This window comes from Leptonychotes weddellii, chromosome 4 (assembly GCF_054177405.1).
Source record: "Leptonychotes weddellii isolate Sample4059 chromosome 4, ASM5417740v2, whole genome shotgun sequence".
In the NCBI taxonomy this organism is placed as follows: Eukaryota; Metazoa; Chordata; class Mammalia; order Carnivora; family Phocidae; genus Leptonychotes; species Leptonychotes weddellii.
This window is the reverse complement of record NC_138372.1, coordinates 92,189,283-92,200,142: the sequence shown is the minus strand read 5'-3', so window position 1 is coordinate 92,200,142 and position 10,860 is coordinate 92,189,283. Positions and strand designations below refer to the sequence as shown.

General features: G+C 44.4%; 1 protein-coding gene across 1 annotated transcript in view; it reads right to left on the bottom strand.

Annotated features, from left to right (window-relative positions):
• Positions 1-4,532: 4,532 nt before the first annotated feature.
• LOC145720874 (uncharacterized) overlaps positions 4,533-10,860 on the bottom strand; it is a 35,402-nt gene continuing 29,074 nt past the window's right edge. The window contains exon 3 of the transcript XR_014144124.1: positions 4,533-8,629. The gene's annotated coding sequence lies outside the window, so the exon portion shown is untranslated. The remainder of the gene's footprint in view (positions 8,630-10,860) is intronic.

Sequence of the window (10,860 nt, the reverse complement as noted above, 5' to 3'; positions counted from 1 at the left end):
ACAAGTAAATGGGGAATCAGAACCAGAATGCTTGGTATTTGGATCAGTTTGGGGTAGGGGGGGAGAGATCTAATGCTTACCTTTTTTCTTTTCCCTTATTATGGAAATCACAAAGTCAGATAAAAATCCTTGCTTCTGCTTCTTCCCAATGAAGATTTATGAAATTATCCTAGTGGTTGCTTGCTGGAGCGCTGCAGGGAGAAACATTAGTTTTATACACCAATACAATGTCCACAATTCCACATGAAAATGAATTTAGGGGCCACCAAACCTGGACAGGCCACAAAGCTGTACAGAGCCCTGATGAATGAATAGAACCACATTATAAGGTTCTCCAGAGTGGGGCAAAAGGAACCGATTGTCTTTCTGAAGTATACCAGCAAGAATGCAAGCCTTAATTAACGAAGCCCAAGGTTGATTTTTCTTGCTGCCTTTTTCTCTAAAAGACAAATAATAAGAAATGAATGAGGTTGAAAGCAAATGAGAACCATATTTGGAAAGCAAAGCATACTCAAACTTTTGGCTGAACTGGTTGCAAAGAGCTAAAGTTCTTTAATCATCTTACTGGAGATGTAGCCAAAAAATGCAATTTGAATCTCTCTCTCTCTCTCTCTCTCAAACACACACACACACACACACACACACACATTTCCACACCATACCCTCCTACTTTTTCACTGTAGATGAATCAAGATGGTGGAGACAGGATATGATGAGAACCATTCCTGCTCTCCATCTACTTTATAAAAGCCTTTGGCAATTGGTGATCTTTGCTGCCACAGTTTGGAGAATCCATCTATCAATTCTTATTCTCTAAACATTCGTTGTGCATTTATGAATTGGCTGCAAGGAGCTAATAAATAGCTGGAATAGGTAATGTATTGTGAATATGCAGAGAACGGCAAGCTATTTAAGATCCAGATTCTTCTAACAGATGATTTTCTAGAAGAAGATGAACCAGTTTGGGCCTAAAAGAACATTGCTACATTTGAAGGTGGGGATGGGATGGAAAATTACAAGTTTACTAGAATTAAAATAGTGTCTAACAAACTGATGAAACACAGAGAATTTTCCTTGTGTCAGGCAGAGTTAGCCAGGTCCACTTTATACAGAAGCAGAATGGATGGTTGAATATGGTGGTGTGATTTCAGGATGGTTCAGTAGACACTCCATCTTACTCCACTTCACAGTACCTCAGGGTTTGTTCAAGGTTTGAAACATTACTACTGTCTTTGTTAACGTAGAGACAGAAGACCTAGCAATCTGGCTTTATGGATGTGTGGAAGATATGGGCTTTTCTAATGAAACCTAACTTAGATTGAGATCAGATAAATCTGATGTACTGTAGGAACATTTTTACTCAATTCATGATGTTTCTGTTTGTTAAAGGGAGCTCATTTAGTGTAACTCCTCTTTCAGTCCATTACTCATACTTCCCCAAGGGGGGATGGAGTATCTTAACTGATATATCTGGGCATGCTCGGCTCAGTTCCACCCATGTTCCTCTTGGGAGTAAGTTGCTCACATAGACAAAGCATTTTATTCTGTTTTTGTAGGGGAGGGATCGTTTTCTTTATTGTGGTCCAGCATTGGTGGATCTACTCAGCTAAAAGACAGCCCTATCCTCCAAACCTGGCCCCTATTAGAAACAAAGCATATTTTTGTCTCCATTTGCCAGTTAATTTATACGAAACATGGACAGAAAAGAGTGTGCTCTATATTGGGCTTCCTCAGACACCCCAGCATGTTTTTTTTTTTTAAAGATTTATTTATTTATTTGAGGGGGCGAGGGACTGAGGGAGAGGGAGAGAATCCTAAGCAAACTCCCCACTGAGCATGGAGTGCAGCATGGGGCTCAATCCCACCACCCTGAGAATCACGACCTGAGCCAAAACCAAGAGTTGGATGCTCAACCAACTGAGCCACCCAGGTGCCCCACCCCAGCATGGTTTAAATGTCCAGAAACATGAATGGAAAACTCGAACATTTTCGTTCTGATGCTGGCTCTGTTTTTCCTTAGGTGTTTGAAATTGGGCAGATATATAGGCTTTCAATGCTTCAGTTTTCTTCAATGTGAAACTACTTCATAAAATCATTACCTTATAATTATATGCATAATTGGATGCCACTCCAAGACTTATGTTTATACAATACACTGCACTGTCAGAGACTTTTTTTTCCAGCCAAAGAGGCTTCCAGAGCTCTGTATAGGCAGATTCTGAGGAATCTCTGTTAGTTGCATAACAGATGGCTGGTCAGGTTATAATTTTCTCAGAGAGGAAATAATTGAATTTTTCTGGATTTCGAGCCTTCATAAAACTCCCTATGTCCTTGGAAAGGGAAGCTCTGGCAAGGGTCTACAACTATTTGCAAAAGGATCTCAGGGACCTTCTGAGATCTCAACCTTGTGTCCCAAGGATCAAATTAATAGTGATCCACCAGAGGTGGACCAGATTAGCCCTAACTAAGGCTAGGGATAGGAAAGATCTGAGAAGTCTCTAAAAATGAAATTATACTGAGGAAAGGAGGAATGAGATTGATGGCCTGAACTCAACACAAAGCCAATGATCCATGGGTCAGTTAACAAGGACCACACTAATTCTATATAATAACCACAGAATATTGGCGGAAAAACCAATAAGCACCATTTAGGTCAGGAGTCTGCTGGTTGACTAGGGTTTAATGATCTATACTGGGCTCAACTTAATAGTTCTGCTGATCTCCAATAGGCTTGTACAAGTATATACTGGTTTGTTGGAGCTTAGCTAATCTAGACTGGCCTTGGTTGGGGTGGCTCAACTCAGTTCCACTAGTGAAAATGCATGAGGCTTCTTATGGCTTAGTTTTAGAACAGGCACACTGTTACTTGCTCTTTTTTTATTGGCCAAGGTAAGTCACATGGACAAATCCAAATTTAAGAGGCAGGGAAATATATTCTGCCCTTTAGTGGCGGAAACTCCCAAGATACATGGCAAAGGACACGGATGTAGGGAGAGGTGGAGAATTGGGACCAATGATGCTATCAGTGTTGGGGAGTGGTTTGGGCACAGACTGGTAAGGTCCATTCTGGGAGCACCTCCAGACACAGTGCTCAGGCACCAAAGTGTGTGCTCTGGAGATTGATGGCTGAACAAGGCAAGGTGAGCTTGAAAGAGTTGCAATCTTTGCATGGAGGACTATAGTGACCTAGGCAAGGTCTTCACAGCATTAGAAGTCAAGAGTAGCTGTGAAGTCATGAAGGGCCACCAGTGACTGTGGTGGATGCCAGGTTTTCTTTCCAGAAAATAATTACAAACCTCTTTGCAACTGTGTGAGCTCCTGGAACTCTCGTGGGTGAGATATTGGGGGAAGGATTAAAAAATAAGATTCTGGGCTCTCCAATAATACCATGTGCAAGAGATTTTGGAAAATTAATAGATATAGCCATAAATGTACACTGAATTGATGACACAGATAATTTCATGCACAGAGGAAAACCACTCACAATCGATCCACCTCATCTGTCCCATCATGCTTCTCTTCCTCCCTTCATTTTCCTATGTTCTTCCTAATTTTCCAAAGTTTATAGTTACAGATATTGACGAAAGTGTCATGATTCCTATTTGGAAAATGGTCAGTGTTATGGGTGAAAGGAATTAGAAGTATCATTGTGTTTCCTCCCCTTCCTAGAATGAGTTTTAGAATAATTCTCCTGACATCCCACAGTCAGGTATGTGATGAAAAATCTAACCCCCAAGATTTCATTCAAACAAGGCATCCATTTTATTTCCTGTTCCTTGTTCAAATGAATCTGTTCTTCCTACAAGACCATGAGCAGCCTGACAGGAAACCAGTGGTGATGGCTGGCTATATGTCTAGAGGAGAACAGAGATTTGATAGGAAAGGATATTCTTCTGCCCTCCCTTCCCCAGTGCATGTGGTCTTCCAGTGTACCTCCTCCATGCCCCACCCTGTCCAAAGCCTGGGGTCCCAAATGTTAATGTGCAATATTTTTAATCACCAAAGAAAGAACTTCAGGTCCGTTAGACATTTGAAGGGGTCTGCATCTCGAAAGTTTACTGGTCTGGTTTGCTCATGAGGGCAGGAGGCCATCCCAGCCCACACTGCCTGCTCATCAGTGTTAAAGGAAAGGATTGCTCTGTTGCCCAGCTAGAGTCTGGGTCTCAGAAGTCAGTGCTTTATGGACAATTATAAAGAAGAGGTGAGAAAGGAATTCAATGATTTGTGAACATCAGTGTGCTTTTGTGCAGGGAGGACATGGAGATTAGAATAATGTGTCATAAAAATCATGAACTTCAGTTTTATTATTTAATTTTATTTATTGTTACCTAGGTAACAATATAGTCACAGAGTTTAAAATTCAAAGGTACAAATGTTATCCTGAATAAACTCTTCCCTCCAATCCCAAACATCGCAGTTGTTATGATTAAATGAGATGATGTGTATAAAGTACTTCCTATAATATTAACTCTCAATAACCATAAACAAAAGCTAATGTAATGCCTATTCATGTCACAAAACATAGACTCAGGTGGGCAAAAAAAGTACCTTTCTTTATTTTTCCTGTTTCAAGCCTTACTTTCTATCTTGAGTCCTCATTCAAATAGATACAGAAAAGTTAATGTAATTATTTTTGGGTAAACCCAGTTAAATTCAGTGATCTCCCAGGCACTATGGGTTATAAGCAAATCACAGCAAGATTTCCTTCTCCCTCTTTCTTCTTATCCCTGGCTGGTCTTTGTTCCAGTAGGGAGAGGGCTGTCCAACCACTGACTGGCTGCTATCACACCTGCCGATGTGGTGTTGCAGGCTGGGTACCTATGTTTTCTCAGCCGTGGCTTGCCTTGGGGCTCTAATGACCCGCTGCTTCAGATGTGCCCTGTCCTGTATCCACCCAAGACACTCTTCCACACACCAGCAATCCTCTAAGATACAGCTCCATCCTTCCAGAATTTCAGAGGTCCTGTGCATGGGCTGCATGCTTCTGATGTGGTGTTCCCTTGTGCTGGTCCCAAGTCCCCAAAGGCTTGCTCTCTCCAAGATATCTTTTGTGTTTCACTCAGGAGCCTTGGGTATTTTCAGATGGCCATCTGTACCCCTTTAGGGATATAGAAAACTCAGGGTAGTGTCTGTCTCCATTGCATTTGGCTACCCCACTGTTGATACATAACAATGGATTATGCTTGCAATCTCTCTGGACTTCATGTAGGTAGCAAGGCACAGTTCTTCTCCATTCTCAGATCCCCAATTTAAAAAGGTTCCTTTGTGTGCCCCTACAGACACACCCACACCTGTGATTTGACAGATTAGGAGGATGCACAACTTCTATGCTGCACCTAACCCTCTGATTTCCTCTTCATTTCTCCTCTCTCTACTCAGCTTAGAGGGTTTCCTCTGTTGACTTAGAAGTGGAGGAGGACAGAAATGGAGGGAAGGCAGGAAAAATGGGTGCTGCCTGCTCACAGCTTCTTTCACATTTTTTCTGTCTTATGCCCGGATAATTCTTTCTGAAGCTAAGGAGTTTGGTGTCTTTGCTCCCTGTTTCTGCAGTGCTTGGATTACGGAAGCTATTGAGGGTACAAACGAATGATGTATGTGAGGATATGCTTGAGGGAACATGTCCATTGCTACCATACATGTCATCCTATACTCAGTCTCCTATTGCTGCCTATATATCTGGTTGGTGTTTATTCCAGTAGGGAGCATGCTGTCCAGTAAGAGGAGTCCCGAAGAGTTTTGTTTGCTCCAAAAGGCTACTGTGGTTTAAGGAGATGAGCATTGGCCTTGACCTGAGATGGAGTGGAGATGGAATGGATAGACCTGGGTGGAGGCCAGACACTGCCTCTTCATTATTAGGGGACCTTGAGCACTTAATCCCCTTGTACCAAGGTTTCTCATTTCAAAAGAGACAAGGATCCTAATACTTCCCTCTCAAGGTTGTTAGAAAAATTGTCAGGTAAGGTCTCTGAAAGTGGTTTAGTATCTGTAAAGCCCATTAAAATCTCAACTACAGTTTCCCCAAATCTTCCACCCAGTTAAATTATTCTATTATTGAAGGTCATGCAAATGAAGTGGGAAGAGAAAAGTTAACTATCCTCCCAGACATCCTGACAAGATTACTCAAGTGATCCTGCTGAAACAATGGCTGGTAATGACACCAACATAAACAGGTAATTCACAAGGAGAATAGTCCTGTGACTTTCTGGGGTTCAAAGCTATATCAAATAAGATTCCAATAGTAAATAGCAGACCCTTAGACAAACTTGGAGAAACTTAGCTGTGGTCTGATGTTTGACAAAATAATTTTATATACTTGCTATGGACTTAACTGCATCCTGCCAAAATTCATATGTTGAATCCCTAACCCTCAGTGCAATGGTATTTGGAGATGGGGCCTTTGGGAGACAATTAGGTGTAGATGAGGTCATGAGGGTGGGAATCTCTCTCTCTCTACTCTCTTTATGCCTTGTGAGGATACAATGAGAAAGCAGCCATCTACAAGTCAGGAAGAGATCTCATCAGAAACAGCAGGCTGGCACCTCAATCTCAGACTTTCAAACTCTAGAACTGTGAGAAAATAAATTTCTGTGGTTTAAGCCACCCCATCTGTGGTATCTTGTTATAGCGGCCTGAACTGACTAATACAAATACCCTTATAAATCCTCTATTTCTCCATGGTTGGTTCCTTCCCATCTGCCCTAGGCAAAGTCTGTTTATAGAGTTTTCTGTCTGCTACACTGGAAAGGCAAACAAACATTTATCCCTATCTGTACACATTTTCACTTCCTCCACCATGGAACTAAAATCCATCAAATACTTACCACAACTTTACACTCTTAAATCCACCTTCAACCAATGCAGTCATTTATAGAAAGAATGTGAGCAAGCTTCTGAATTTTCTAGTATGCATATGGTAAAGAGGTATTTCTCTTTTTGTTTTCTTTTCTTTTTTGAGAAACCCAACCAGTTCTCTCATCCTCTCTGGTAAATCACAAATTCTTTGAAAACAACAACAATATCATTCTTGTTTTTGAATGATATGTAACTTCTAGATCAGACCCATCTGGGTTTTCATACTAGTCTTTCAGTTTGTCATTCCATCACTTAGTAGTTGCATGAGTTGTGTTTTTTCATAACCTCACTGAGCCACCCAGTTTTCTCATTCATAAAGTAGGAAATGTGCCTAGCACACAGGCTTTGTGTGACTATTAAAGAGAGTGTGGGAAAATCCTTAGCACATGGCTTGATTCTCAGTACACCCACGTGTGGAAGGTATTGCTGATTTACCACCCCCACAATGTAGCTCCAGAGAAGCCAAGCATCTATACCTCAGGCGGTGGTTGGTGAGAGGGAACAGGGCTCTCCCAGGGGCTGGGAGGCTCTGAGCCTGTGCAGACACAGACCTGGACATGGTGGGAGCACAACCACCCCCAGGGGAGCACAAGGGAGCTCAGGGATGCTCAAGGACTAGTGAGACCTTGAGTCAGGGAGATAATCAAGTGGTCAGCCTGAGGCCTTGGGCCACTTCTACAAAGCCTCTTGAATCCAGAAAGGAATCACCCTCATATCGGGACTCTGCTTGGGAGTCCCTCTCCTGCCCCATACATGCCCCATACATGCCTCAGGCCCCGGGTCTGGGCACCCAGGCAAGGGCCTCAGTGCTGGGGCATGGTCATGAAAGAGGGAAATGAAGACACAGATTCCTGACAGAGAGAGAGAGGGAGAGAAAGAGAGAGAGGGAGGGAGCATGCGTGTGTTGGGAGTTGAGTACATACCCAAAGCCTTGAGAAAAAAAGCAGGGAAACCACACCACAAACACCAAAGCCAGGTCCCAGGGCAGGAGAAGCAGACTGAAATGGGGAGCCATTTGAAATTGGAAAGGAGTAGGAGCAGCTCTAGAATGAGGATTGGAGGCTCTGGCCTCTGCTGCAGGTGGCACTCAGCCCTCAGGCTTCCTGAGAGGTCAGCTGGAGCGTGGGACACACCTGCAGGGCTGGTTCAAACACAGGCTGGGGGCCGAAATGTTATCTCTGTAGCCATCCTCATGCTCGTCCTCCAAGTGAAATTTCTTCTCATCTTGGTTCTTTCATAAAACTTCCATCCCTGCACATTGCAGGGACTCAACCTTTGTTGACATCAACTGAGAGTCATTGTCCATGGGCTGGGATTCCCTTGGAGCCTCCACAGAAGACCTACTTCATTTCAACTTACATTCAGAACAGCAGATCATTTTTAGAAGGCATTTCATAGGAGCAGGACACTCATTTTAGTCTCCTGAATGTGGTCCAGGGGACTGCAATCTAACTTCTCCATTTCATTTGCTCGCATTTCTAACGTTGCCCAGAAAGGTCATTCCTGGGTTACAAGGGATTGTGAGGCAGGAAATAAGAATTCATCCTCAGCCCTGCCACCAACTCCTGTGCTTCTGGGTCCCTAAGCAACTCTCTCCTGACTCTGTTCTCAGTTACTCCATCTGGGAAATGGGAATAACAAACTCCCATTTGAAAACCTGAAGACATTAGAGATGATATTTTGAGAGTGACTTCTCAGCGAGGTAAGAGACTGCTGCATATTTCGGAGATGCTCCCAGGGACAAAATCACACACATGTGAAAGCCATCTTCTCTCCCCTGTAATTGAGAAGAATTACAGAACTTGAATTGGGCAATTCATCGCTCTAATGTTTGACAGGGCGTGGCTAGTAATCTAAAAAAAATCGATCATTCCCAGCTAACATCAAGAAGGGGTGAATACTAGTGGAATCAGTTGGCCTTGGAAGGAGGCAACAGAACTCCCAATATAATAGCTCACTAAACCCTAGCCTTGGCTCTGGCTCCAATCTCCACTCTCGAGCCTTAAAGTCTGATGAGAAGTTTTTGGTGTTACACTTGGCCATCAGCACCACCTTGAGGGCCAGCAGGCCCTTATGAAACTGTGTCCCCCCATTCACAAGCTCTTGCTCACTATGCAGGGAATGCACCCACTGTGTACTTTGCTGGTCACCCCAGGACTCAGCCAAGCTGGGAGCTCCATGGAATGTCACCTCCCCAAAGCCTCGCCGAGGGCCTGATACATCTCGTGTGCTCTGTGCTATCCGTCCAATGAGTGAATGAAGGTGCCTGGTCCGTGAAGCTGAAGGTTGGGGCAGCCCCACTTACTCTCCCTTGAGAGAAGACACAACAGAGTGCATACTAAAGGGACATTTCGTGGGTTCCCAAAGCCCTAGAGGGGCCCTCAATAATATTTAGCACTTGCTGAATATGACAGTTATGATTGTAAGCATTTTACATGTTTTAACTCTCTTAATAATCATGATAATTCTAGGAGATATGTTCTAGGATTATTATTCCCACTTTTATAGAGGACATCAATGTGGGCCAAAGGAGGTTTATAATTTGCCTAATAGTTAAGATGCTGGGGGAGATTGTCTGGATGTAGACAGTCTCATTCTAGATCTAGCCTCATTTGTCACTCAATTACAGTGCACATCGACCTATAGCTCCCACTGGAGAGCAGGCTCCTGGAGAAGGCGAGACTATGCACCATGTCACTGTCCCCTCGGACCAACTAGCACCACTCAGCTTCATGAGACACCTGGGTAAAGTTGGGCCTGGTGTGTCTGTTTTCTAATGGGGATGCTGAGATGCAGGGCACTCAGGTGTCTCACTCACTGTCCCTAGGCTCTGTGTGGTAGAGCAGTGATCAGAAAGCAAGTCTGCCGGCCTCTGCCAAGCAGCCAGAGTCTGCAGTCTGGCCGTCCGCACCAGGGACACCCACCGAAGACACTTCCCCGCCCCCTACCAGCAGGCTTTCTTTTTTGCCTAAAGGTGACCAACTGAGAAACACCTGCTATGAGTGCGGGTCCTCAGGCACCAGATACAAAGCCAGAGAAGTAAGAGACTTTAAGGCAAGTTTAATCGGGCTCTTCATTTCACAAATGCAGATGCCACGGCAGCTTGCTCACCATCCCAAACTACTTGGCAGCAGTGTGCGAAGTGCAGCCCAGGTCACCCCACGGGACATCTCCTGTGGTTTTGCTTCTCTGCCCTGCTGTGCTGGGCAGTGGCCATGGATCGGACCACCTCCTTACTGCCTGCAGAGCTTTTCGGGCTCTAAGGAGACCCTGCAGGTCTGGGTACCCCCTTCTCACCGCACCCCGTGGCCATCAGCACAAGGGAGGCAAGCCCTGCCTTGTGGGGTAAGGCCCCCAGCCTTGGGGATTCTCCCAGGGCCTGTGCATAAAAATGATCCTCAGCAAGCCATCCATCCCAACCATCCCCCTCCCACTCCTCGCCCGAAACTTAATTAATCATGTTTGCATCTGGATCCAGACAAGACAATAGCAGGGATGTGTTTTTGGTTAGGAACTGAAGCTGCATTCGCAAAGGAATGTTGATTAGTTAGTGGTCGGTATCATTTTTCATGCCTTTTTAAGTTACAAAAATTTTAATATCAAAGCATTTCTCCCTGCACCGCACATATCTATTTCTCATAAGTGCATTCTGCTGGCATAATTTTCTTTTCCTTCCTGCGGGCTCTGTTTATGAGATGATCCATCAGGTTGTCTCGGAGTCTCCATCCAGCCCTTCAGCAACCGGAGGCGCTCCAGGTGAGTGGCCAGCCACAGGCCACAGCTTTGGCCTAGTGGGAGGGAAAGGAGAAAGGCAGGCTTAAGGCCTGGGCCCTTCCGGTAGACAATAACCCTCCCCAGCAGGGACGGCAGGCTCTGCTTGGAGCACTTCCTGGGCCAGCTTGAGCCCTTGTTATAAATCCTGCTGCTGTTCCTTAGAATGTTGGGGGGGGGTAGACCCCTAAAGTGAAGAAAACATTCCAAACCTACTCTAGACCCATAGATGTTGAG